This window comes from Motacilla alba, chromosome 3 (assembly GCF_015832195.1).
Source record: "Motacilla alba alba isolate MOTALB_02 chromosome 3, Motacilla_alba_V1.0_pri, whole genome shotgun sequence".
Classification (NCBI taxonomy): Eukaryota; Metazoa; Chordata; class Aves; order Passeriformes; family Motacillidae; genus Motacilla; species Motacilla alba.
In genome coordinates this window covers 113,925,284-113,952,908 of record NC_052018.1, presented here as the reverse complement: position 1 = coordinate 113,952,908, position 27,625 = coordinate 113,925,284, and the positions used below count along the sequence as shown (strand labels likewise).

Genomic DNA, 27,625 nt, shown 5'->3' with positions numbered 1-27,625 from the left:
TAGAGCAAACAATCTACTTCAGTTCCTGTGATCTCTATTAATTTGGTTACTATTGCAAACTACTTGGACAATTTACAGCATCAATTCTGTGAGAAAAGCAGAAGCGGGTTTAATGTGCTTGTATTTTGGTCAGAAAAGAATCCAAAACAGCTGGGGTAGCTTGTCCATGAGAGACAGGATTATTAAGCAAGCAATGACCAACTACTCTGCCCCAAATTTAGGCTTTCTACCTTATTAAATAATACAGACATTTTGATTGTTCCAGAAATGCTGGTGAAATGGATTCAAGGTAATGAAGAGCCTGTGACTTTTTTGGGGTTTGGCTGGCATCATGACACTGAGAAAGAAGTTGATCACAGTTTTCTAGATAGAAAAACAGCAGATGTTTACCTTTCATGTTTATCCCCACCTACAAGAGATAATTTTCTATAAATACTCTGTACCATTAGGTATGTATAACAAAAATGTTCTGCATATGTGAGCCCAGTGCTAAAACAATAATGTACAGTGGCAAGCACTGTTACTCATTACTTCCAGCAGCATTCCCTACAAAGCACAGTTTATCTGACAGTGCTGGAAGACTTAGGGCTTGCTTCTGGGAGGGAAGGATGAGCACCAGGGCTGTTGTACACATCTGGTTTGGGTTGGCTCCATCAGATCCCACAGCACACACTGCAAACCCCACAGAAGTGGCTGTTCTGCAGCACAGTAGCAGACCTGGAGTGTGCACTGGAGTAGATCCTCGAGGGGCATAAATCATAAGAACTGCACTGCAATCAGCCCATCTGCTGCTCTTTGTGTCACCTCTGGTGTGGGACTACCACGGAGCACAATCACCCTCCAGTGCTTACTTAGAGACAGCCACAAATATGCCACATACCTGCAGCCCTTCCAGTAGCTACCCCCTGTGCTCTCAGGGATTCTGTCCCTTCCCTCTGCCCTTTCTTCCCTCCCTTCTTCCCCCCAAAACTGGCATCATTCAGCATTTTGGCCAGGAGACCAATTCTCCAAACTGAAAACATCAAAGCATATCTCTGGTTAGATCTCATCCCAACCCTCTGAGTCTGTTGACTTGGAAAGTGAATAACTAATAAGGCAGCATGCCATTGTTTTCTGTTTATGATAATGGAAATAAATTGTTGGCTCCAACTCAGGCACTGATTGTTCCTTTGATATCACTGCCAGGAAGCAAAGTAAAATGGATTTTTAAAAATCACCTTTCACAGAGTGCCACAGGCATTTGAAAGATGAGCCTTTTTCCATGTCAAAGGCTCTACCAGAAGTGCCAAATACAGGAGAAGAAAAAAATTCAAATCCTTCACTATTAAATAACCAACAAAAACAAGAGCACAAGAGCGAGTGTCAGAGCATGACCGCCTGGGCGGCAGGATGGCCTGGGTGGGCTGGCACAACACAGATGTCCTGAGAGTGCTCATGAGGGAGCAGCAGAGCTGCCTCCATGGTGAGGAGCACTTCCTGAGGAATATAGAACACATCCTTTGCATTCTCCCCCCAGTAAAAAAAGCACAGGTAGGCTGGATGCATTACTCTGTCTGCCTGGCAGCTTTTAAACTAATAATAAGAGACTTTAGGAACCAAAAAGGCGGGGGACTGCTTTGCCCCAGAACCTGAACCACTCACAAATCTTGCTCATATGTTTCTTTCGTGGTTTGGGGGTTTTCTCAAGCTACATGAAGCAGCAATTTTGTTGCACCTCCAATCCTTCACAGCATTTTGGTACCTTCCCCATGGAATTTTAGGGGCAGGCTTTCAGGCGTTTGAATTTCTCTCAGGGTGCTACCACTCCTACCTAACATGTCAGGCATTGGCAGCACTGTGACACACACAGGGAGGAGGTTCCTCCTCGGAGTTTGGAGCTGAATGCAGATCTTACATGATCAGAGCACGGCGCTGTTTGGTTTTCATGACGTGCTGCAGTTTGATTTGGCTTGGAGTGAAGGATGGAGCAGAGAGCCAGATTCAGATCTCAGGCCAAACACGGATTTTGTGTTTCAGCTACCAAACTTCATCATGGTTTGGCAAAGTTGTGCTCTCACCTGCTCACATCATGTGGAGAACACCTGTGATCTGCTGGAAGGGAGTTTCCTCGTGCTGTGAGAAGCTCCCAGTAGGAATGCCAGGCTACGAGAGCCTGCTTTGGCTGGCCCCAGCTGCTGCAGGTGGACTGGGAGTGCAGAGACACTGGAACGTGCTCAGAGCAAAAACGGTGGTGTAAAGAGAAGCTGTCAGGAGTAGAGTGCAGCTTTAGATCTTTTCTTGGTGTCATGATTCTCTGAACCTTTTCATTTCTCGCACTGGGACTCAGATGCACAACAGCAGCAGCACAACCTGAGAGCAGACCAGGAGAAATAAGAACTATATCACTTTCTACAAAAGCCTGCTTTTGAAATAATCCCCCACACTGCCTCCAGCCAGTGTTCTTGGATATAATTTTTGGAAGAACATGCTAGAAGACCCTTTTTTCCAAAGCTCAAACCACCATTACAACTTAAATGGCAAAAGATCTGTGTGACAAACAGCGTGGCCTGCTAAATATTAAGGCTGTTGGACATGGATTTTAGGCCCATGCTTGGCTCAAAGTGCATCTTTATTCTGCAAAGCATTTAAGCAAATGATTACCTTCAAGGCTGTAGTACAGAATGGAGCAATTTAACCGGGACTTTATGAAATCCTTGTGACATAGGTACTGAACATAAAGGTTTGAAGGGCTCCCACCAAAGTACCCTGGAATAAAGTAAAGACTTTTGATTGGCTTCAGCAAATATTTAACCAGGTCCTAATTTTTAAACTTATTGCTACCTTATAACAGGATATTTAGAAAGAAAAAAGAAGGAACTTATATTCTCCAGATAATACCATCTACTCTATTTCTGAAAATTAAGGGTGTGATTACTGACCCATAAGTACTTTATGATCACACTTTGGTTTGAACTTTTATGAGTGTATGTAGGTTTACTAACTCTAGCACTGCCCAGTAATTTATTTCCCAGGTGGGCTACAAAAGTCATCTGGAAGAAGGAAAACAGTGTCTGAGGGCTTGCTGTGCAAAGGGGTGATTGTGCTAGCTGGATTTGTGCATGGATGTTTTTGAAAACAGTTTTCAGAGGAGAGACTAAGTTTTCTAATAAAATAAAACCTTTTCCTTTAACCCAGAAGCAGTGCTTCAAATTCTTACTTATTTCATTGAAAGATTGATGATTGCTATCTGCTGCTCTTCTGAGGACAGAAACTGGGTTCAAAGGCAGCAAAAAGCTATTCAGACTCCAAAAGCTGCTGTGACAGAAGTGTGAACGAGCTCTGAGTGTCTTTGCAACCCTGTCACCCTTCTTTCCCCAGAAGACAATCAACCTCAGGGGCTTGCACAAACTTTCATGCACTGAACAGAGTGACCCAGAATTGCGGTACCCCCAAGGGCAGCACGAAAGTTTCAGGTGCCAAAAGGCAGCTTCTCTGTGCTCAGTGATTGCCCCTTTGCTGGTGAGAAAAGCTGAGTCAATGATGCTCACCTGAGGCAGCTGCAGATGCCGTGGCACCCAGCAGGTTGACTCCTTAGTGCTGTTTGAATCCCAGAGCGCCGTGGTTTGGTTGACAGTAGCTGGCACACCCGTAAATCACTTGCTGAACATTGATCTGCCTTGGCTGAAGAGACAGAAATTAAACATCAAACCTGAAAATGCAGTCAGCATCGATGATGTGGCACATGAACTATTAAGGATATTTAGAGATCCCTGGAGACCAAGGAAGTATTACACTGTGCCATGCAAATCCAATATTAAATGAAATTTCTGCTTCTGCAGCTAATGTGGCCTCTACTCATTAAACTCAGCAAGTTCCTGGGAACACTTCAATGCAAAGAAAAATCTGCTTTGCTCTCTTTTAAAAAATCTCTCTTTGGCAATATCTATGAAACTTCAGGAAAGTGATTCCCAAGAAATCACCTCCCGGACACAGCACAGTTCAGACTGCTGCGACACTCATGCTAAAGTTATCTTGGTTTAACTTGAAAGCAGCACCTCCCTGAGGACTCCTCAATTCTGGAATGAGCAATGTGTTTCTGTGTTCTGTGAGTGCCTGGATTATTTTTAATCTTCTGGACATGTTACAAAGATCAATTTATAGTCTCACAGAGACGGTAAGGACAAGGGTTTGTGGGCAGACAAAATGGGGATTGGATGTTGTTGATTAGTGAATATTATTATTTCTGATGTTTCAAGGCAACTTTGACTTCCTTGCACTGTTTGCTTCATTTCAGGAAAAAAAAAAAAAAGTGGTGGGAACTGGCTCAGATGCAGAGACTGCAATGCAGCCATGCTCTCTTAGCCCACCAGAGAGTTTGATCCATACATTACAAGCTGTGCAAGTCCTCACAGCTCTGGACAGGTGCTGTGCATTTAAAAAAAATACAAAAAATAATAACAGAAAAGCTTTCTTTTACTCTCTCTGTCACCATTTTACATATACCATAATGATTTATGCCAATGACTTTGTTCCCAAATTACTTCAATATAGAAGAGCACCTTGCTTGTAATTTTAAGACATACATCTTGATAGCATTTCCCGTATTATGCAAGGCTTCCAATGAAAATAGCAAGGACAGAGTTTGAGCAAAACCACGGTATGTGCTTCCCATAATATTCAGCTATGTATATTTTAAAATTCTCCGTTCATGTTACAGACCCAGCAGGTCAAACATGTATCAAAGAACACTGCACAGACATGCAGACTGAATCTGTCTGCATTTCAGAAGTCATAAAAAACAGTGAGCAGAATTTTCTCCAGTTCTACTTAAATCTCGCTTAAACCTTAATTAGTAAATTGCAATTTTTGACACTTAAAGGGACCCCAGTGCAATTGTTCCTTTAATTTTGGCAGATGAAAAGCCAGAACCACAGAGTTTTGTATTATTTCCAACTAAAATAATCAAATGGCCTAGGTTTGCCCAAAGTTTCACTTCTGCACTTCTGCAAGAAAGCATGGCAGGGCACTTTTACAAAATGCTGGTAATGCCTATGGCCATGACTTTTTAGACTGGATCACTTTCCAGGAATTACAGCAAAGAATTTCAACTTTTGGAGTAGAGAAAGGGCTTTTTCTTTGGGAAATGTCATTTCCTGGAAATGCTATTCACCAGTGTTCTTTCACAGCAAGTCCTGAGGAATCATTCACAGTTAGGGCTGAGATGAGGTGACACTGTCCAGGCAGGAAGCCCCTCAGCTGCCATTTCAAACCACACGGGTCCCCTTCAGCTCTTAGAGAGGCCTCAGGGACACAAAGAGACATTTAGAAGTGTGGCACATCACCAGGTTATGCTCGAATTTCTGTGGGGATTTACTCAAGTTCTCCAGCTCCACCTTAGCCTGTTTCTGTCCACCTGGAGATACCCAGAGTCTGGGGTGGTGGGACAAGGCTGTGCCCTGCTTGGCCTGTGAGCCCAAGCACTGTAAGCAGGAGGGGTAGCAGGGTCATTTCCAAAGCTTGCTCCTGATTTGAGCTATGAACCAGAATGGAAATGCTCATGGAGGTGCACCCTGAGTGCAGAGATCTGCTACGAACACACAACAGATGATAAAGGCTTGAGAAACATATACAAAGAATAAAAGTGACACTTTCAAAACCAGGGTCAGAAGCAGGAGCCAAACCAGGATTTGCTCACTTCCTCACCATTGTTTTAGCTAGACTACTGCTACTTCTTGAATTTAAATACTGAAAATTCATAGCCTTTCCTGGACATCTTTTATATCATGGTTAGCACTCTGTAATGTTAAAGGTTTGACTATTAAAATAAACATCCCAGCTACAGACATCAGTGAAATGGTGAAGTTCTATTCCCTGAACATCTGTAAAGCTTTCATTTTCCCTCTCCAACAAAACCAAGATGACCTTCTCTTCCCCTTCCCCTGATACTTCTCTTCCTAAGGCCCATAGGGATTTCTTGGCCTGTCCTAGCCTCAAATCAGAAGAAGGCAGATGGATTTTCAATATGAGCTTTATGGTTACTAGCACCCCCTTCCCACTAAAACACTGAGGATTTCTGTGGTGATTCTACTTCCAGCATTGTCAAAAGTATGCAAAAGCCAGGCTTGTTACACGTGAACACAATTTAAAGGGATAAAAATCCAGAAGAGAGTTTTTTGTTTGTTTTTTTTTTTTTTTTTTTTCATAGAGGCAGAGTTTTACTGAGGTATGGTATGTCCAGAATTACAACCTCCTATAAACTTGTGCGTCTTCTCTTGTGGAGGTCAGTATGTTCTTCAGACACTGAAAACCACAGTCCTTACTCTCTTACCCCATCTCTAATAGCTCAAATATTGCCAGTGGCATTTCAATTCTCTCAATAAGAGCTCTGACAAGAGCACTCAGAGGCTTTGACTTCAGCTTGGCCCAGAGATCTTTCTTGAAATGGTCTTTTACACATTTCACAGACTGGGCATTTCAAGCATCTGTGTCTGCATCAGAGGTGCAGACCTCTCTTCATCTAACGAGAGTGAAAAACCCATCACCCCAAGCTGACATGTCACATCAGAACCTTGTTGGTCTCTTTCAGAAGAATCATTCTTTGCCCAGAGCATCAGAAAAGTAATCATGGCTTAAGAGTCCAGAGATGATGGCTGGAGCCTATCCAAAATGAGGCCCTGTAGCCCATCTCCAGCAGGTCCTGGCTGGGTCCCCAGGGTGGACCCTGGAGCCACTTCACACACTTGCCATGTTTGCAGCAGCTGTGCTGGTGCACTACCTGCATGGGGGTTCCTTTTCCTTGGCCTCATCTGGGGACAGCCCTGCTCCTGCTGCTGCCTGGCAGCAAGGCTCAGGCATACCCTTGAGAAAGGCTGTTTCGGATTCTGGCTGGAAAAACAATCCTTTTGCTTTCAGTCCTGGCAGTGGTGTGGCTCTCCATTGCTCTGTGCTGCAGGGATGACAGCTCTGTAATTTTCTTATAAAGCAAACACGCTTCATTTTACCCCTGACAGCAGGCAATCCAGGGCCAGCAAATTACTGGCAAATGCTTCCTATATTCATCTCTTCAAGTGTTTTGGCTTTTCTTTACTTTTAATTTGCCTGGAGGCAGACATTTGAGATAACAGCTGTTATGGTGATATTATCAGTCAATCTGTGTGTCAGAGAATGCCAGGAAAATGCCTGTGGAGAGGACCTCTTGGGTTTTTTGGTTTTAACTGCTCCGGGGCAAATCCACTCCTTTGTCAACACTGCTCAAAACATGAGACGAGAACATAATGGGACTGGTTTCTACCATGGGATGATGAAGAAATGCCTTTTCCTGCTGATAGAGCACAGTTCCCTTCCTGCTCGTTGACAATCTAGAGCAGTCCTTTGGCAGACCATGCCACAGTCTTTTCTTGCTGTTGAGCAGTGTCACAGCACATCTGCCACCAGCAACATCCCTGTGATTCTCTGGTGATTTACTTGCTGCAGAATAATGGGGGAGACCCTAAGAAAGCCCATTAAAAGAGATCTCTACCCTCCCATGGAAGACTGCATAGCTTTCTTGGGTCCAGTTATAGTGTTTGCTGGGTAGGAAAGCTTCTTTGCTCCCTGAGGTGCAGGGCTCAGTGTCAAGAACCATCAACAAATGGATGGTCTGGAACTCCCCTCTGGACAAAACTGAGCCATCTGCAAGAGGGCCAAAAAGATTTATTGGTTCTTTAGAGAAGATGGCATGACATCACCAGGAAGGTGTTGGCTTGGGAATTATTGCTCTGCACTTATTTTTTTCTTTCCACAGAAATACAAGGTGACAACCCAAAACTTTGTAGCTTTGGAAACAAACTCGGCTGTGCCCCTATTTGGTGCATTAGTGACAAGAAGCCAGTTTTTCCTGTTAGTTTGATGAAATCTGACATGCTTTGCACTAGACAAACTTATTCATTATGCTTTGATTGAAAACAATTTGTATCTGAAGATCTTAAACTACTTTACTGACATCAAACCTGTGGGAAGATCAGCAGTTACACCTAAGAAGTGACCATGATTCCAAAGGAGCAATGGAATACAGACATTTTGTGTGTCTGCAGTCCCAAAGGAACGGAAAATAAACATTTCTGCTTGCACATTTAACTGCTTTCAAAATTCCTAATATCTCTTAATTATCTGGTAACAGCAGAGATTCCTCTTTTCCGTTTCTTTAACATTACAAAAAGCTGTTTTGCTGGAAATTAGAAGCCCAGTTCTAGTCTGCACCCCACATCTCCTGACCATGGGCAAAATCTTCAGACTACTGTGGTCTGTTTCCCCACTTGGAAAATGAGAACGTATCCTAAAAATTGGGTTAAGCACTCCAATACCAGAGTGACAGAGCTTACACAGGCACCTGTGCAGTAGAAGAAATGCATGTGAAAGAGAAAGGTGACTTGGAAGGCAAGGCTTGAACAGAGATCACAAAGGTTCCATCCAAGCAAACTGTTACTAAGTAAATCTTGTGGTTTGTTTCCCAAAGGTAGCTTTCTCAGCTTTGAAGCACCTGTTCCCAAGTATCAACAGGTTATTAAAAGAAGCTGGCATTTTTGTGGGCTTGGAAGATGCACAAAGTAGGCGTGTGAAATTTATTCTCACCCATGGCACTCCGGTGCAGCAGTTTGGAACAGTGTTAAATGACTGCACAGGAGAGCATACTTCATGCTCCAAAAATTTTCACAAGCTCAAAGACAGTATTAGCAGCCTTTCTTTTTGGGTCTTTCAGACACATGAAGAACATGCTGCCTGCTCAAACATGGTGGGACCAAACCAGGTAATCTGTACAACAGTAATTTACTAAGCACTGCTTTGCCTACTTGCTTTCATCACGGCTGATGTGGTAACATAAAGGATTTGTTCAGCATAGGTGAGCTCCTCCTTCCAAATGTCTCCAGGCTTTTGGGAAATTTCAGTTTCTGGAACTGAAGTCTCACAGTGAATAAGCTTTAAAGGGATGGGAATGCAATTGTAAATTTCCTATATATCACTATGGCAGGACAGTTGGGGCTAAATAAACTGGCTGAATTTTTTTGTTGTTGTTGTTTTTGTTTTGTTTTGTTTTCCAGGGAGGTTGACCCAAGGAGAAAAAATTTTGTATTTCTTGTGAAAGTCCGGGTAGAGGTTTTGTCCATGAGATTTGCATTATCACACAGGTGGACTGCCAAGAGGGGAGGGATACCATTTCCTGCTGTGCATCAAAGGCTCACCATGGCTGAAAACAGAGGTTGTTCTTAAAGAACCAATAATCCCATAAAGCCATCCCACTCTTGGAGCTGAGCTGCCAGAAAAAAAGGTGAGAAGAAATGCAAGGTTTCATTACTTTAAAGCTACTGGTTATTGCTTATGGTTTCATTTGGATACTTTCTCTCAGATATTATAGTATCAAACACCCTCCAAGCCATCTTCCACTAAGATGTGGTTTGCTGGATAGCAGACAGTGCCTTTGTCTGGGCTCATCACCTGGAACTGAGAAAAAAGGCCTGCGCAAATTTGCAGCATGGAAAAATAGAAAAGACAAACAAGGAAATGTCCATTAAGATTAATAAGATAATACATGAAGTAACTGGCTTGACAGTCAGGCATTTCCTTTAGCATTTTCTGTATAATTCACTTCTGTGAGATAAATACAGCCTTGGAAGATAAGAGGAAATGACCACTGAAATAGAAATTTTCATAGAAAAGGTCTCTTTCATACTTTGGGAATTTTTTTTAATCAACAGTAACCTATCTTTGTTAGACACAATGACAGACAAGCATCCCACACCAGAAGTTTGGAGTGGGAATTCAAACACCCAAGAAGGCTCTTGACCACACACAAGTAGTCTTTGTTGGTGGCACCTGTGATCTTCTTCCTGAGGTTTTTGGGCTCTAAGGGAAGGAAGAGGGGTCTTACAGAAGGGAATCTGGGAATGACTCGAACTGCCTGGAGAGGAAAGATCCCTTCTCCAGAAAATAATTACGTTTTTCAAATGTAATCATTAAACAAAATATGGAAACAGTCTGAGGGAAGAAACCAAAACAAGGCGTCTCCTGCACCTTCATTCCCAGACAGCATCCCTCATCACCTATGATTACCTTCCCCTTTCAGCTCTAATCATTTCTTTCAACACAATGGCACCACTCATGATGGAGCTGGGGAAAAAACCCATCCTAGCCCAGCCCACAGCGTGGTACGAGCTGTGGGTTTGAGGCCCTGAGGCAAGGAAGCTGTGGATCCGGGGCTCCCAGGTCTCCCAGTTGGCTCACTGTGGGACAACTGGGATAAATACATGAAAAAAAAAAAGCTGCCTGCCAGGAGGGCTGGCCAGGAGCCTTACAGGGAGGCAAAGCCCTGTGTTGTAAGAGAAATGTGATGGGAATTCAGGTGTCTAAATTCCTGTACGAGAAGAGGAGCTTCCCATTTCTCTCCTATCTGATCTATGACGTGTGCACATTGTATGGAGGGAGCAGGAAAAGTACATTTTAAAGGATAAGCAGCTGGATGCTGCTCTTCTCATGCTTGGAATTAGAATGAAGTGCCTTTTCTGCTCCAAACTGTGCTAAGAAACATGGCAGATTTTAAATAAGCTATTTAGCTCCTTTTTTCCCTTTCAATAATTTATTTTTAAACTGGGGCATTTTTCTGCCTGATGTGTCCAGCTGCACTCTTGTTCACAGACACAACTGCATGCAGGACTACATGTTAAAGAAATAAACCTGTGAGGCTCTAGGAGGCTGGAAGGGAGATGTGTAGAAAATGGATAGCATTAACTAAGACCTCTCACTATTAGGATGGTAGCCAGAGAAGATTTTGGCCAAGAGAAATAAAGGGCTTACCACTCAATTAAGTCATGGAGCCAGACATGTTGTAGCCTTGTTCTGGGAACCTGAGTGAGGGCCTGGAAGACAAAAGCAGACTAGTGTTGCCCGAAAGAGATCACCACCCCTCCTTGGGAACACCAGAGCACTTAAACATGGAAAAACATCCCGAAGTCCAAGAGCGTTCCTGTAGGGCAGGCTGACACCTCGGGTCCTTTGTTGCAAACGGTGCTTCAGATTTCTCTTAGCAGATGTGCTGGGTCCCATTCAGGTCCCTTTTCAAGCTTTGCACAGGTCTGGTGTGGTGGGCCTGCACTGCTCAGAGAGAGCTCAGGAGCTTGCTGGGTTTCCAGGTAACCCCTGTGGGGTTACTGTGCCCGTCCTGGGAGCAGGGCCTCTGGAGGAGGCACAAGCAGCCTCTGGGTACTTTCTTTCCCTTGGAATTCTGTCTGATTGTATTTTTTTATTGACCAGAGGAATAGCAAGGCTTCAGGAACAGCTCAGAGGGAAAAGGGGATGTGTTTGGGGGTGGTTTACCAGCATGGGATGGGGCCTGCTGCCTTGGCCTGTGCTCCAGGGAGGTTGGCTGGCTGGCACCAGGACTGGGACATTTCCCTGCTGTTCCTTCTGATGCAAGAAATTCACATAACCTGTAAGCAGATGTCTTTCTTGCCAGAGACCGTGCCATTCTCTCTTGCTCCATCCAAACCAGCCAGTTATTTCTCAGTTCCTCTCTCTGAGGGTTTTGTCCGGCCCACTGCTTGTTTCCGCGCAGGCAGGAGGCCGAGCAGGCCTCAGTGTTTACACACAGGACGTAAAGGCCTCATGCTGCCTGCAGATGGGTTCACATCGCTGCAAGCCCAGGGACAGAGGGGCTTCTGAGCTCCTGCTCTTCATGCCACACTTCCAAACATAGCTAAACTCGTCACAAGCTGCAAAGGAGAGGCAAATCAGCCTGGCATGCAAGTCCTGCTTTGCTCCCCCTGGTCTGGCTGTTCATTCTTTGTGAGGCAGGAATGCCACTGGAGACTGGCAATGCTTTGGAGCAAAATCCATTATCTAGCAAAAAGACTGCATGCATGAGACTCTGCAAAGATGCACTTACAGCAGTAGGAGGGTGGTTTCTTGGAATGGATCTGCTAGGCTGATTCTCCAAGATGCTACCAAGTGGATTCATATTGACCTCAATATTAAGAACACTCAAATATTTGAACACCAGGGAGGACAATGTGGCATTTTAAACAACTGCTTTTCTCCAAAAGTATTTGATCTGTGAGGGGTAAAATCAGCACTTAATTGGAACATATGTCTGAGGCAGGCATGATAAAGAAACTATGCAAAGCATATATTTTAATTTTAAATAAATCAATATGATTATTTGGGATCAGATGGGATTCTGCAGCTGGAAGAAAAGAACAAAGGGAGGCCATTAGTTATACTTTTAATAAATCAATTTGTTAATTAGGGATCAGGTGGGATTTTCTAGCATGAGACAGAGGACAAAGAAAGCTCATTAGCTGTGTTTTAAATTGATTGATGTTTTAGTTTGTGTGGGATTCTCCTGGAAATAAATGCAAAATTGAAACTATACCAAACCCTATCACTGCAAAACTGCACCTGAAAAGAAATAAGAAAATTTCCCTACTTACTTAGAGCATCTATATTTTCTAGGCACTCCACAGAACAACACAAGTGTGGTCAGGCTGGAACTCTTGAAAGGTTCAAAGAAACAAAGAGAGAAGACCTGTTGTGTATTCAAGGAAATAAAGAGGAAAGGTCATTTCAGATTTGCGGAACTCACCACGGTTGGGAATTTGATTTCAAAACATTGCAGTGTTCAGAACCACCAGACATATTTGAAGATCTAGGCTCTTGTCCTTTACCTGAGTCTGCCACAGGAAGCTGTCAGCTAGAAAGTGTGATGAGTTCTGCCAGTTTCTCTGCAGCAATAAAGTTCACTGGGCACTCAGCTCATTTCCCTGTGGCATCCAGACGTGGACAGCATTATGTTGGTGCAGCATCTGAAAGCAAAACATTATCCCAGTAAGGGAGGCAGGAAGGAAGGAAGAAAAGAAGGTTAAAAATGATGGCATTCAAATGACTGATTGGATAACATTCAGCCTACTTACTCTTTGAAGCTGCAATGGAGGAGAAGAAATCAAAGCCATCAGGACATATTAAGGAATGCCAAACACTACAGGAAGCAAAAGGTTTCATCATAATCAGTGTCCACTTGTTCCTTCCTGTGCTGCATGTTTAAAAGGAGCTTCAAAGGCAGTTTTACTTCTGCAGCTTTTCTTCTTGTCTTGTTTCAGCTCTGTCCTCCCTGAACTGCCCACAGGCAGTACTGCTTACTGCTGATGGAAAATAACACGTCCTGCAAGGTTTGTGATTTCCTGAGGATGCATCTTCTCTTGCTGCCTGCACAACAAGATGCACGTGAGAATTACCTCCCAGGAAGGCAATGGCTCATCTGTGTCACTGCCACGTCTGCCGGTAGCTAAAAGGTGTGCAGGACTTGCTGCAAATTTATAAACCATCTCATTTCAAAGGCCATAAGATCAAAAGCTCAGATTTTGTTGGGAATTGCCAAAGTGCTGCTCAGTGCCCCAGCAGGCTCCTCATCTGTGATATCCAGGAGCCGTGAGCAGCTTAACAGCTTATGTCTGTTTCAGCAGACATAAAAAACCAGAGACCCAGCCAGCTGCAGCAAGACATAATAAAGATATTGAGTTTGCATACAATCCTCAAAAATTTCCTCAAAGGATCTTCGGTTTATTTTTTCACCTCAGTGTAAGGCTGAGCTTTAACAAAATGGCTGCCAAAGGGGTGATTTAGCCCTCAGCTTAGAGGGGCTGTTGTGATGGATAGTGGATACTATTTCCACAGAGAAACAGGGCCTCGAGTTTTAATCAGCTATGTAAACTAATAGAATCTTGCTCAAAATATTTTTTGCCCTTTTTTTGTGAGCAGATTCTCCACAGTAAGTAGAAAAACACATCCTATACATGACTTACAATGTACATGACTTACTCTTCTTCTAAGAGGAGGGTCACACCGAGTCCAAGCACAGCAGCATCTTCAGAGGTTCAAAAGCCAGCTGCCACATTGAGGCTCTGCTGAAACCTCATCCATAAGACAAAGGGCAGTTTTATTTTCCAGATTTTTCAATAAAAACTTCAAAGTTATTTTAAGTCTCAAGAATGCAAATAAAGAGCCAAAGATTAATATTTCAAGAGTTTTTCTTGAAACAGTAACTTAAAGAGCACTTCATTTCTTCAACTGGAGACCCAGAATTTGTTTCCCAATAAATTTTTTTTTAAGAAAAAAACTTTGGGACTTATTTAAAAATAATTTTCTGTACATAACCTTAAAAAAAAAAAAAAGAGGAAAAGTGGTGTCCTTGGCCATCAAAACAAGGCCAGTTTCTTGAAAGTTCTTACCAAGATTTAACAAACGTGAGCAGTCCTGTAGTTCCTAATCAGCCACATTAGCTTGCTCTCCTCCTTCAGGGGAAGTACTACATCCCTGGAAGTGGCAGACAGAGTTGCAATTCAGAAGAACATCAGTCAGCGAGACACTCAAGTACATACTTGAGTGCTATTAGCATAATTGGGACACGAGTGTATGATTGAAGTTAAGTATGATTAAAGTTAAATTTCTTTAAGATAAATGGATTAATGCAGATGTTTAGGTAATTTTAAGCAATAAGGACAGCAAGTTTAAACAATTTGTCCAAATTTGTGAGTGATTTTTACAGGAAACCACCATTTCTAATCTCACAAGTCCCAATCTCAACCCTATAAATGCCTAAAAACTTGTTATTCCACTCATGTCAGCCTTAATGCTGCCTATTTTCTGCATATTTCCATGATGGCTTTGAAAACCTCATCAAGGAAACAACAGTGCTCCTTTGGCTCAGCTTGAGGAGAGGACTGGACTGAATGAGCCAAAAACTTAATTACTGAGAAGTTTGTCAAGGCAATTTCTGGACACTGGCAAGCTGAGACACCGAAGGTGTGCGCCTGGCTCTTCTATAAAGTCAGGGGAGACTCAGGGGTTGAACCTTTGTGCCTCTTGTCCTGCGTACACAGAATCCAATGCTGGCTGTAGGCAGTCAGGAGCTCCCACTACAACAAGCAAACCCCCAGAGAAGAGCCAAACCCACCACGGTCCTGTTCATTAATTCACAATAACTTCTTCCTCTTCTTTGCAGTCTGTGATCATAATTTGAAAACCAAAGCCATTAACCTCCAAAATGCTAAAATGACGGATACTCCATGAGCAAACAATGGGTCTCACTCCCTTCAGAATCCACCAGAGACAAACACAGCCTGGCCTCCAGCCCAGCTTTATCTGAGTCTTGTACTTGACATCCTCTTTGGTGATGTGAAGCTCTGCTGGATGGCTTCAAATGGGCCTCCAGACTGTTACTAATTGTTCTCCTTTATTCTTTCTGCAGAGCTAGCAGAGACACACCGGCAGTGTGCTGGCAGTGGAAGCTGCCACTTTGGGAAGAGTTCTGATTAAAATATACATTGCTTTGATCAGTGGCTTCCCTGTAGTGTAAGATAAACACCATCAGCAGCTTTGGTTGATGTTCATTCCTGAGGCACATGCTGTGAAGTTACTGCACTACATTAAGCAAAAGTTTAAAAGGAAATTATTGTAGCCAGCTAGGACTTGGAATTATCCTAAGACCAGAAATCTTAAAATCGAAACCAAAGCAAACCAGCACTGCCTTCCCTCCTCTGTCAAGTAGGATCTTCCACAATGGCAAGTCTAAGAGATTAGGGCTGAGATTTTTATAGCTGGACATTCATGTCAGAGGTATGTTTCATAACTAATTTAATGCTTTATGTCTTTTCATTCAGCACCAGAAATCTCACAGATTTACACCTCCCTTTGGATGGTGAAGCTTGTTGGAATCTCCCAGCTGGAGCCTGGAAGAGCTGTCTGAAGTGCAGCAACGGCCTTTATGTCAAGATTTTAAATGCTACTTTTCCCTCTTTTTTCCCTTTTTCTTCTTGCCTTTTTTCTTGTAAAGCCAAAGTGATGTCTAAATACAGGAAACTAGTATTAGCACATATAGCCTTCATGGAAATTTTTTTTTCTGTACTACAGCTTTGTACGCAAAATTTAAGTTTCAGAATTTGTTTAAAATTTTCTATTGCTTGAGGCCTACATTTCTAGGGAAGAGAATGCAAAAAATTACATGATTAAATATGGCAAGAAAATGGAGAGTAGCTTAATGATGCAACTTAGAAGCCCATAAAAGAGACACAGGCATAAGAGGAAAACGTAGGGTTATACTCCAGTTTGTAAAATGGAACTTCTAATGACATTTTATTATTTCCTAGGAGAAGGGCAATTTCTCTGCTCAGGGTAGGAACCAGACCATCTTTCCTTTTGCCATCCCTAGAAGTGGGCCAGATCCTCAGTAAATACAGAGAAAGGTTGAGCACCCCCAAAGCCAATGAAGCTGCCCCAAATGAGATCCAGGTGATGGATTCCCCCACTCCCTGCCAAAGTGGGAGCAGTGGGTGGGGGCTGCTGCTGAGCGTGGCCCAGTGGCACCAACACCTCTGTGCACCCCTGCTCTGTCCATTCAAGGGCCTTTTGCAATAAACATACCATAAAACTGTTTTACAAGCCAGGTCTCACTCTGCTCTCCAGCTTTTCCTCATTAAGGACATTGCTGCTTCAAGGAAGTTCAAGCTGCAGCACATTTCACATCTGCATTCCTTGACGTGTTTTGAAATGATTTTAAAACAATTGGGAGAGGAGGACCAGGTCTGGGGGGGACGCAGGGCTGAGTGCTTCAAAGAGAAAGTAGATCAGTGTGCAAGCCCCAAATTACATAACTAGCCCCACCAAGGAAACAAATAAATTTGTTTCCCAATGGCTTATTTATATAACCCTTTAATTATAGCCAACTGTATCACCAGTGTTATACCATGGGAAAATGTAAAACTGTTAAGCAACCTGCCACTCCGCCCTCCCCAGACCGACAGCACAATTGTTAAGCAACAGCTACATGCTGGGACATCACCTTCTCTTTTGTCTTTCAGAGGTACAGTTCAATAACGTGGCTATGAAAATGTGACCTCAAAACTAAATCATTTTCTGGGGCTTTTGTGTGCTCCTAAACTCTACCGCTCTCCTGGGTTGTAAAAATAGGACAGCATTTGACCTGCTTGCAGCACAAAAAGGGATATTGTTCAGAAATTTGCTATTTTCCCACTCTGCTCCTGAGTCATAATCAGCTTGAGTCCTGTTAACTGCGGGTGCTGCCCCACCTGTGCTGGCTTCTCAAATGTGGTGAGTTTAGGTGGCTCTGTTGACTTCAATTAAAGCATTTCTAATTGTTCCTAATTCCACAGGCACCAGCTGAGCCCCTGGCTTTTGCCCTACAAAGGGCCAGTGTGTTAAAGCAGCTCTCTACAGCTCTCAGGGCCCCATGAACGCCACCCATGAGGAGTCATTAGAGCTACCCACGGTGCCAAACAGCATCTCAGCGGTCACAGGGAAGATTTTGCAGGTGAGAAATCACAGAAGTTTCTGAAATTGAAATATTCCAAGCTGCTGTTTCAGTCCATGTTCGGTCCACCAGACGAAAATATTTCACAGCTGTCTGTGGATGGGGACAGTGCTCTCCCTTCCACTGTGGGGCTGCAAGAAGGGTTTTGCTATAAAGGATGGAAATCCTTCCTAATGTTTTTATGTTTGGATTGTCTTTTGGTACTTGCATAAGTGGAATCTTTCAGGTACCATGATCTTCTCAGGGAAGGGGTAAGCCTTGGTGGCTTAGCAGCACTGTAATATGAACAACTTTATTTAGGGACAAAGATAACTCATCTTAATGCTAGATTTGCCTACAGAGATGCATATTAATGCCCTATATATGATCAAATTAGAACAGATTAGCAGAGAGCCTTTGGAACCTCCATCAGTCAGACTCTATCCATCAAGCTAGTTATCCTAAAGACAGGCATCATTCCCACCACGTGTCAATAGGTTCAGTGCAAGGGCTGCACCAGGTGTTTTGGGAAGGCCTTCTTTGATTAGGAGAGTCTTTCCAGTCTCTATACTCAAAAATATCTCAAGGATACTCTGTTCAAAGTTCACAAAGAGCTAAACAGAAAGCACATGCAGGAATTACCGACAAGAAAAAGCCTCAATTAACTTGCAAAATAATCCTTTCTTTGTATTTATACTTAATTTAAAGATGGCATGAAGTGAGTTTTAGCAAACCACTCCTGCACAGAGAGATGAATCAATGCTCTAATTCTATCTTCTCCACCCTTTCAGGCAGCATTTCACCGGCCATGTCTGTGATGCCTGAGGAGGGCCTTTAGACTGAGTTTTGTCTTAAAAACAGATCAAAAGAAAATTGGCCATGTCCTTCAAAAGGCAGGCCCTCTCCTCCCCTTTCTCACAGAGCTGCAACAATAAAACAAGGCTTAGAGTGAGGAACATCTTCTCTAATTCTGTATAAATGTTTTGGCTCACAATCTCTGCTTTCCAGATGGGAAGAACAGGTTACCCAGTTCAAGGGAGTTTAATAATTTCAATCTCAGTTCTGAGCTAAGAGTAGGGAGAAATGAGGATTTCAAGAAAAGGTGGAGGTTTTGTATTATGCAGAAACTAAAATATTGAGCCTCAGGCTAGCTGCTAATATACCAGAGGCATTTTATCTCATGGTTTTATTATGACTGAAGAGAGATAGAAGATTACTTTAAAACCTTAGCCATGGTTGCAATAAAATATTTTCCAGGCCTCACGGTGGTAGAATAATGCCAGCAAATGTCAGCAGGGTGTACCTACCCCAAAAGCCTGAAAACAAGAAAAAGTAACAAGACAGCAACATTCTTGACCAGCATGCTGTAATTCTGTGATTTATCATCCAGACCTAATTAAGGCTTGCAACAATGAGATCTATACGGACCCATACGCCTCTTGCTGACATTTCAGATGCTATTCTTACACAGAACACAATAGCTGTGCTGAGATGGAGAGGGTAAGATTGGTCTGGAGGAAGCACAAACTGGTTGAAATCCAAAACCCAAATTACTGAATCTTCACAAACGTTTAGTTAATATATGTTTATATATTTTTCTCACAAAATATCCTTTCCTGATTTTGGCTGGAGATAGGACAGTAGTTTGACAAAGACTATTTCTACGTTGTGTTCAGCTCAGCAAAAACCAATAAATCTCTAGGGAAAACAGCCTTTCCTCCTTTCACTGGTTGGTTGTCAATCTTCTCTGGGGTTCCCTGATGATTCTTCACAGACTTAGCATCAAAAAATCTTTCACTGTACTTCAAAGTCTTATTTTAAAACAAATGTTCTCATTCAGAAATGCAAGACCAGAAAGCTGAGGCTCTCCAAGCCTCCCAGGTTAGTCTAGACTCAGCTGGCTGAGCTCTGCAGCCCTGTGAGCTGGTCTTTAATGGGAACATCCTACTGGAGAGCCCTGGTCTGCATCAGCATTTATTTCTGCACTGTGACTCTGTTGCCTCATTGCATCTTGCAATAGCCAGAACTGAGTGGGAGCTGTGAGAGGACAATTGGCAGGCAGATGGGCCTTCTAATAATCTGCTCTTCTTTTGGGAAACATAAGAAAAAATATCAGGTAGCCAAAAAAAGAATCTATCAGAAGACTAGGAGAGACATTATCACCTGGAAAACAAGGATGTGGTCTGGAACTGATTTCCGTTCTCCCTAATAGTTCTCAGCAGAATAAAACATCTGTGAGCTGCATTGCTGTAGACAGCTGGTTCTGGAGAAAGGCTGGAATTCACCCCACCAAGACATAACCTTCTCCAGTGGGAATAATACCACCACAGAACACATCAAAGCAGAATGGGTCTTGCAACTGTTTGCAGCTCAGGAAATCAATGTGCTGCACTGCTATTTGTAACCAATATAATTTTATCTCCACTCTGTGCCCACTTTCTGGTAATGCAGCATAGTCATGTTGCTGACCGTGTGTGCAAATGGGGATTTATGGTCCTCTGTGTTATGCCCAATGAAGTTAACAGGGAAAAAGAAAACCAAAACCAAATTCTGTATTATAATTATTTAGGTTATGCAGCTGCACAAATGATGCATGGAAAAAAAAAAAAGCCCTAAACTTTTTTAACAATAAAAAATGGAATCATATTGACTGAAAAGTATACAGTTAAATTCTGCAAGAAGAATATTTTCAGTGGAGGAAAGCCAAAATTAAATCCCTGTGGGCAAAATTTACCAATAAATAGATTTTTTTTTTTTTAAATTTACAGAGAAAGTTTTGTTGTTTTCATTTACTTATGAAAAGTTTAAAAAATAGTAATGAAGGAGCACAGGTTCTTTCCTGGGAACACTCGTTAACAGCTGAGAGGTCCACTTTCTGATCGTAGCAACTGTCAACAACTGATTTTGAGCAGCCTAGGGCACTTAGGCACCACGGGTATAGATGAGGCACCACTGGCAGCTCCTATTTCCTGTGTGGGTTCTTTCTGTAGCCCAGACTCCAACGGGAATGTCCATCAGGAGCTACCTGGAAGGCGGTGGGATGGGTACTTACATCTGACTAGGCTGTCCTTGGTGCAGCACTTGCTAAAGTACTGAAGTTTGTTTTTTGCCCCTGAATCCTCATTGATCCCTCAGCAGAAGTGTTTAGGCTGACAGCCCGCTCCTACCAGCCGAGGAACTGGCCTTATTTCAGCCTTCCTGACTTATTTTTTGGCATGTTCCTGCAAGCGGGTTGGGAGCGCGCCAGGGCGGGGGTGAACGGAACAGCATTCCTGGGCTCTTAGTAGTGTTGACCATTGTCTTGATGTGAATGCATAAAAACCTTCAAAGGCAGAAAGGTGACTCCCAGCCATGTGCAACGCTCATTGGAGTCCTTTCAAGGCAGAGATGATCAGCATAGTCTGTCCCTGAACTCAGGACACACCGCTGTCTCCCCCGAACAGGCAACGCAGATTATTGTGGTGAATAGTAACAGTAGATGAGGTGCTATCTTCCCCTTTAAATTGAGCCATTCAATTTGTCATGAATGGCTGAGTATTCCTTGCTGGCATCTGGGACTTGGATTTCAGCGCTGGGAATAGACTGAATAGGATCAATGATGAAGCTGAAGTACAAAAAGAAGGAGCAAAAAAGGGCAAAGGACTAAAACCGATAGAGACAAGCAATTACAAGGTGTATTAATGTACACTGGGCTAGGCTGGAAAGAGGGAAGAACTTATTGTTATTCTGGGGGATTTTTTTCCACGGAAGATAAAGGGCTTGGGAAGTGAGTATTTGTTATTCGGGCAAAGCTGTGGCTGCAAAGAATAAAGAGACCTTTTAGAACATGGCAGCTGCCTCTGAGCCCGGAGCAGTGGTACTTGATACTCCAATCTCCCCTCCTAGGGCTTTTGGGCCAGCTTTTGAGAACTGCAAGGAAGGCATTCAGAGGGGAGACAATGACAAATGTCAAGAAGGAGAGAGGAAACCTGGAGTTTAAAAGACTATTGAGTGACAGGCGGGTTAGATCAAAGGCAGACATTTACCAGGTATTTATAATTGCAATGCTAATCAGGTTAATCATAGAAAGCAGAGCCCAAGGGCAGATGCTCAGTCAGTTTTAAAGCACACACAAATATATATTTAACACACACATATACATGAAAACCACACATATGTATGTATTGTACTTCAAAAGCTATTCAGTCAGTCCTTGCCACCCATTCTCGGTTTTTGCTGGGATTTAAAGGAAAAGAAGCTCTCTGCAGGCAGAGCATCTCAATGCCTTTTTGCTGCTAGAGCCAGTGAGACGTTTTGGAGAGAACACACAAGATGGGGCTCATGTATAAATGACTGGGAAAAAAGTCAGAATTTGTTTCTTTATAAAAAGGAAACAAATCCCCCAAAATCTGCCCAGCAAGACTGTCTTTGTTTTCATGGCTTTTAACACAGAGAAAGGAGAATCCTTACTAAAGGATTTTTGAACAAAATTTCTTATCTTGCTAATTTGGAGGGCTGGAATTTCCAGGACCTCAGTACCAGTTAACACAACCAAATGAGCATCAGCTTTTCTAAGGCTGCACGATTTTGCAAACATGGGCTCAACTTTGAGCATTTTGCTTACCAGACCTTTTCAATCTTATCTCTCTCACAGACATGCTCTCTCTTGTTATCATTCTTCCACCCATTCCTTCCCTATGCCACACACAGATTTCAAAAAACAAAACAAAACCATTTCCTATGGGAGTCTCTCCACACTCATTTTAAGCAAAGGCCGTTTTTGTTCGCCCTCTGTGGCGTGCAGCAGTCCCTGCTGCGTACTGCAGCAAGTACAGCTACAGCAAGAATTAGCTGTGTCTAGATTAATCCCTAATACCACAGCTATGTCTGATTTTACCAGCAAAACCAGTCCAATGTCCTGCACTCCCAGATCTAGAAAAATAAATATTATATACAACAAACTACCACCCACAAACTATTAATGAGAGAGCATAGCAGCACTGACTAATTGTGTATACACATCCAAATCTCTTCTCCCAATGACTGCCAGTGACAGAACTTTTTGTCCATAGATCTATAACAGAAGCACTAAATCTTACTATATGTCTTGACTAATTCTTGAAATTATAGGGTCTCTGTCAAGAGTTTAAGAAACATGTACTATAAATAAAGGCAACTTTTGAAAATGATACTAATTATCTGGGAGGCATCAGGTCTATAAGAAAAGATGGTTCTGGTCATGGGCTATAAACTCCCTATCCAGCCACCATCAGAAAGCAGTTTTCTCCATATATAGCCACTATATTCATACTTTAATAACATGAATTTTGCTTCTTTTATGCTAGGTCCTGTAGAGACATTAAATACCCACCTCGTGGGCAAAGGATGCTTATGCTGACAGTGAATTTGTTGCATCCCCACAGTCAAGAGCTGGGATTAGATGCTGGGCTGTGGCTTCCCAGCCTCCATCCTGCCCATGGGGTTGGAGATCCTGGAAGGGCAGCCCAGCACGGACGGGGTTAGGTCACAGCCTGAGGGCTGCCCCAGAGGCTGCGTGGGCAGGAGTGCATGCGCCGGCACAGATGTTTTGGGCAAGTCCAAACAGCCTCTGCAGAAATGCTCGTCGTGATACTTCCTTCTGCAGAACTGGAAAGAAGGGGAATGATGAGGGAAGGGCAGGGAAAGGCACACACCCGCACACCAACCAAAATTAATTTCTGGTGTTTACAGTGAAATCACAGAAAAGGTCTTGTGGGGTCCCTTATTACCTTGAGCCAAGGACAAGTGAAGGTATCATCTCCTATCTATCATTTTCATGCACCATTTTTCACAGGGGGTTCATCAAGAACACAGATCAGATAACACAAATACCAAAACCTGAGTATAAGGGTCTGTTTCAAAATCTTTTTCAAATTAATGCAGCTGTGTTTCTACATGTCTTTGCTAAAGTGAAGGCCTGTGTCATCATTACATTGCAAATGAAACAGGACTTTAAAAGGTTAAAAATGGGCCAAAAACCATAATATGCCAGTTTTTTACCTGGAGCAAGATTAGGCTGGCATTCAGAGGTTCAGGTCTGAGATAAAAGTTTGGGTCTGTCAGCATAAGCATCCCATGAACAACTGAGCCAATATTCAGCCCCAACAGCTGAGAGATTGTAAATTCATTTGGAGTCAGTCTGGCGCTGAAAGGGTTCTGCCATTTTGGACAGCATCCAAAAAGCAAGCAAAAAGAGGCCCTTGGATGGTAAAAAAAAAAAAAAAAAAATTATTATTATTATTCCACTGTGGGTTCTAAACAAAGTTCAAATCTGGGCAGACATGCTGAAACAAAACCACCCTTCATTTTGGGTGTAGGGAAGATATGAAACTCCACTTAGGCCCTGTCACTACTTTAGTGATATCTTCTAAAAATGATTTAAGAATTACAGCAAACTCTTACCTTCTCCCAGCAAACAAAAAGACTGCTTGGATTATTTTGCAGTAGCTGAAAAGTTGAAGTCTTTTTAGATAATGAACAGGTTCAATTACAAAAGCTCAACACTATTTTGCCATCTGCTGATCTGCTGGATCACAGAATCTTCCATGTGCAAACTTATTCTTTTCTGCTGTACCACCCTGCATATCCTGGGGTGAAGCTCCTGCTTCTGTCAGGACATCAGAGGGTCCTTGAAAAATCAGTGTTCCCTGACCATTTGAATTTCCTTTCACATAATCGTCAAGACTTTTCCCTTCAAGTTATTTTGACTTTTGGTCACTCTTCTGGTCTTTTTCAACTATTTTTGCTAATAAGAGACTGAGAGTGTGGCTTATTGTCTCCCCTCCTTTATTTCACATCGCTTCTGGAGGGGAAAAAAGTTTTTCTGGCTTGAGGGTGCAGAGAGGATAAAAAAAAAAAAAGCAACTGGAGCTGAGTAGAGTTTGCAATTTTGTTTCCCATCTCAACCACAAGGTGGAATACATATATGCTTCTGCACCACCTTCCTGAACACAGTCCCATGTGCTATTCTGCTAGAAGGTTGCCTGACTTCCAAACTTCTGTGTATTAGCCCCTGCTCAGTTGTAGGGAGGTGAAGGGTCACTGAAGCCTCGAGCAATAATTGATATCAACTCCTATTTTTTTTCTGTTTTTATATAGCATGGTTTTAACCACTGGGCAGAGAACCAAACCTTCCTAATAAAGAGGACTGGAGGAAAAATTTTCTCTGTGCTTGAGTGCACAGGTCAGTCCTTCAAAGAGGTGACACCTCACAAACCTGGTGTAACAGGAACACAGGGAGGGAAGACCAATCTGGGTGCTTCTCTTCTTCCCCCAGCTCCCTCTGCCTTGGAGTTTAACATCACCTTTGGCCTTATGGCACTTCCTGAAGTCACAGCCAGTTGTGGTAGCAGCCTACATTGCCCTGTTCACGATCCCTCACTTCTGCTCACCCAGACAAACAAAACCAATTATGGAATGACTTATGGAACTCCAAATAAAAGCACTGGGTTCCCAACCTCTACAAGCTTCCCGTGCGTGAGCGGGCTCCTCCAGGCTGAAAAGTGAGTTGCTGAAGAGACACAGACCCGCTGTTCCCCCCGTGCTGTTATTGCCACATCTGTGTGTTTGTTACTGCCTCAGTAGCTCTCCCCTCACTGCATGGATGGGAATGAGGTGGCCCAATGGGTAGGATGCTAATCAGCCTTTCTATTCAGCTGTGCTCTGTGAACTCTGCAGAGCCCTGCAGCTCAAAGGCATGACTGCGTATCAGACAGACATCCCTGATCCAGCTTGCTCAGAGGTGGCCGTGCCACCGAGGCTCTCTGTCACTGCGTTAGTGGCACTTGGCCGAAAAACCCTGCAGCTCCCAGTGAACCTCTCCCCAAATCCTGATTCCTGTGTCACCACACCCAAGAAAGGCAATTTAAAGACAGTGCAGGTGTGGTAATGCCTGCCAAGCTCTTGACTGCAGTGCCAAGCATTGCCAGTGCCCATCTGCTCTGACAGACACAAAACTTTAAAATTCATGAGATTTTAGCATGACTGAACAGTCTCTTAAGGGCTTTTGACTAAACAGAAGATCCAGATAGCGAGGAAAGAGGAAATTCCTTAATTCTGAGGTATTTAAAATCTGGAATAAACTTCTGGTTTGCTTTAAGGTCAAGACTGTCCCATTCTATAAGCCAAACAAATTCTCAACCCTGTGTGTTACAAAGAGGGGATATTTCACTCAGCCTTGGCTTATCTTGCTCTGCCTTCCTCATAACCATCATCAGCACCACTACAGCTGAATGTTGTTTCAGCAGGAACTGTGGGAGACAAGTGTAAGAGCTGGAGTGATCAGGAATAGAGGGAGTGGGAAAGGGAGGAGAAGAAAGAGGAGGAGGACGGGGATATACACATGGGTTGTGGGAATCTGGAAAGCAAGAAGTAGAAATTCAGGGGTGAGCTGTAGCTGTGAGAGAGGCTGGAAACCCAGCTGGAGGGATGCCATCTGCTTGAGGGCCACCAAACCTTGGAGAATTCCATTCTCTGAACCAGTGGCAAACACCAACTGTCTGATTTAATTAACTTTTCTGTCATTAGCATGCATCAGCAAGGAGCAAGGAACACACACTCCATCGTGTGATAGATCCCTGTTGTGTCCATGCTATGCACAAACATACATAAAGCTGTTGGCTCCCTGAGAGGTAGGACACAGAAGTCCCATCCTACCCACAGGGCTTTGAAAAGTGGGAAAGAGAAAACCTATTTTTTATTTGCTTCTTGCTTTTTATTTATTTGCTTTTCATTCTTTCCCAGGCACTTTCTTCCTTCTAGGTCAGCCAGTTTAAATTGGAGCCTGTAGCAAGAGATCCATTTCTCACCAAACAAACTTCTCTACAGGAAAGCTCATGTCTTTAAATATATTTTTGAGCAAATTTTCCCTCTCCTCCCCTGTCTGAATTTGGTTGTTTTATTTGTCAGCTGATAATATGGACAAAATTGTGTCTCTCCCCTACACGGGAAAGTCAGTAAAAGAGCTTCTCAGGAGGGGCTGGAGCAGCTTGGGAATATGTCTACCTTGGCAGAAAAGTTCCAGTTCCTCCACTTTTTGAGGCTTAATAAATTCCTGCTCTCTTCAGTAATAATAAAATAAAATCAGTCTCCTGGGGAAGAATCCACTCCAACAGACTGTACTATTTCAGTCATTCTGAGCTTTCATTGGTGGGAGGTATAAAAAAATGGGATGATAAACTCTTCCCAAAAAAAGATAAAAATAAACCCATCCTAAAAATGGGCTTCATCCTTCTCCCCAGTCCTTGTATGGAGTTTCTGTAATGGATGATTAGTGTGTGGATGGGAGGTTGTGCTCAGTTAAGAGCTCTGAGTTTCCTCAAGGCCCTCTAAGTACCAAAGGTAGAGATTTGAAGTGAATACAGTATTCCAGGATTATTGAAGGTATCCATTGGATTTATATCCACCATGGATCCTTCATGGTACTTTTTAAACACCTTGTGGTTCCAGTGCCACATCTATTTTGCACACATTCCTGTAGGAAACCCAGGATCATATCTCTGCTCCTCCTCCCATATCCCACCGCCCAGGTGAGTTTGGAAGGAAATGGAAGGAGGGTGTTACACTTTGCACAGACCAAGGATGATTTTGTGTCTAAAATCCCACATCGTTCCCAACTTGCACAAGTGAAAAACCTCCAACAGTTGGAAAAAATCCATAGGTTTTTCATCACAGAAACCCTGACATTTCATAAAGGTCTCTACGCTTGCAGTGTTGTTGAAGCATTTTATGGAATAGGCAATTACTGTTATTGGGCAAGAAACTGATTCTCTTCATTCACTGACAAACTATGATGAGTTAATCTGAAATACAAACACAGAGGAACTATTTTGAGACAATATAAAAAAAAAGAAAAAAGGCAGGAAAAAAAGTTCAGTTCATAACATTAAAGTCAATCTGACATGGAATACTGCATTTTAGGGATAGCATTTCACAAAGACATTTCAAAATCCAGTTGAAAGAACTATGGTACAATTTTCCTGGAAAATAAATTTTACTTATGTATATATTAGTAAGGCTTAGGTAAATATATCAGTAACTGCTTGCATTTAAATGGGGAAAACATGCAGAAAGGGCATGTTACCTTTTACATGAGTGGAGGGCATGGGCAATGCACCTCCTGTTCAGCTGCAGCATCTTGTACAACCCCACTCCCACCAGGCCCAGGAGACATTCAGGACATGAAAAATGCATCTTTGGAGCTACATTAAATATGAACCTAAACTGCAAAACTGGAAGTATTGCCTCGGAAACTAAGAGGAGGACTAAGAAGTTTACAAACCAGACAATTTCCCCTCTCCT

At 42.9% G+C, this 27,625-nt stretch overlaps 2 long non-coding RNA genes across 2 annotated transcripts; both read right to left on the bottom strand.

Annotated features, from left to right (window-relative positions):
* Nucleotides 1–2,047: 2,047 nt before the first annotated feature.
* LOC119699757 lies at nucleotides 2,048–3,644 on the bottom strand. The gene is made up of 3 exons (XR_005256528.1): nucleotides 3,528–3,644; nucleotides 2,641–2,745; nucleotides 2,048–2,349 (listed from the first exon to the last, which is right to left on the bottom strand). It is a non-coding gene; the product is annotated as an uncharacterized LOC119699757 (long non-coding RNA).
* A 7,162-nt stretch (nucleotides 3,645–10,806) lies between these two features.
* LOC119699756 lies at nucleotides 10,807–12,801 on the bottom strand. Its single transcript, XR_005256527.1, has 3 exons — nucleotides 12,672–12,801; nucleotides 12,438–12,532; nucleotides 10,807–10,868 (listed from the first exon to the last, which is right to left on the bottom strand). It is a non-coding gene; the product is annotated as an uncharacterized LOC119699756 (long non-coding RNA).
* Nucleotides 12,802–27,625: the final 14,824 nt, after the last annotated feature.